The sequence below is a fragment of the Diaphorina citri genome, unplaced genomic scaffold (assembly GCF_000475195.1).
Source record: "Diaphorina citri unplaced genomic scaffold, Diaci psyllid genome assembly version 1.1 scaffold14657, whole genome shotgun sequence".
Classification (NCBI taxonomy): domain Eukaryota; kingdom Metazoa; phylum Arthropoda; class Insecta; order Hemiptera; family Psyllidae; genus Diaphorina; species Diaphorina citri.
In genome coordinates, this window is record NW_007392022.1 from 1 (window position 1) to 1224 (window position 1224).

General features: G+C 37.3%; 1 long non-coding RNA gene across 1 annotated transcript; it reads left to right on the plus strand.

Annotated features, from left to right (window-relative positions):
- Window positions 1-112: 112 nt before the first annotated feature.
- Window positions 113-908, plus strand: LOC113473087. The gene is made up of 2 exons (XR_003395162.1): window positions 113-193; window positions 747-908. It is a non-coding gene; the product is annotated as an uncharacterized LOC113473087 (long non-coding RNA).
- Window positions 909-1224: the final 316 nt, after the last annotated feature.

Consider the following 1224-nt stretch of genomic DNA (forward strand, 5'->3'; position numbering starts at 1 on the left):
TGCCCAAAATTCCCACAAAAATCTCGTCCTCAACACGCTCCCCTGTGCCAGATCCCTGTGTTCACCGATGTACAACAAAAAATAAAAGAAAGTTTAAAGTTTGCCAACTTCTCATCAATCAAGTGGTCCGACAGATTTTGGTGACGGTTTTAAATTTTGGGCAGAATCGCCGATTGACAGTCTAAAAACCAAGGTAAGTGGACTTTTCTTCAAGGAAACCCTACCAAGAGCTCTTCTAGGTCGTTGGAACCCCGGAAAATCGACCGGTTATTTTATAGTCACAAGATTTTACGCTAAACATACGTGTGAGATATTTTGAGGTTAGGATTTTGTAGCTCAGGTGATCAGATTCATATCCTTCACCTAAATAGCCTACCTAGATCAAGATATTTTACTAAATTATTGTTGAAAGTTAAGTACTCAACTTTCACTGCCTTGTACATTAAGTTCTCCTGTTGTACTATGAACGATTTACCTACCTGCCCAAGCAGTACTTGGTTGAAGTTCTATATTGTTTCAATTTAAAAGCTCCTTGTCAATTGATTCTGAAAGAGCTGTCCTAAATCTCACTTAATAGTAATAGTCTGCCCTCTTTCTGTGGGTTTTGCATAGTGCTCAATCTGGTACTTGTTCAGAAGTCACATCAATGGAAAGGAGCTTTCTTTTTCATTGCAGTGGCTTCTGATTAATTACCCTTAATCTTTCATCAAATTTTTGTTTTAACTTTAGATTATTTCTCATTTCAGGATGTCGAGTAAAAAGAAGCCCATTGAAGAGTCAGACAAGCTGACTAGGATAGCCATTGTGAACACTGACAAGTGTAAGCCAAAGAGATGCCGTCAAGAATGCAAAAAATCCTGCCCGGTGGTCCGCATGGGAAAACTGTGCATTGAAGTTACACCCGGAGATAAAATAGCTTCAATCAGTGAAGAATTGTGTATAGGTATGTTTTGTATTTAGATGTAGTCACTTAACCCATCCTTTAGGGCTGTTCCAATTAAATAATTGGTATTGGTAGAAACCTAGAAACAGTACTTTCAGTATTTACTTATATTTCAGTAGGATTAATTGGAAGGGTTCTCCATGGTCTGAAGATTTGAAAGGTAAGAAGATTTGACAAAAAGTAAGGAAGTAGAGGTATCTACCTGTTGAGTTAGAGTTCTAATGTAGTAAGAAAAGATCACTTTGAAAATAGAACATTGGAACGAATTTATTTTGTGTAGA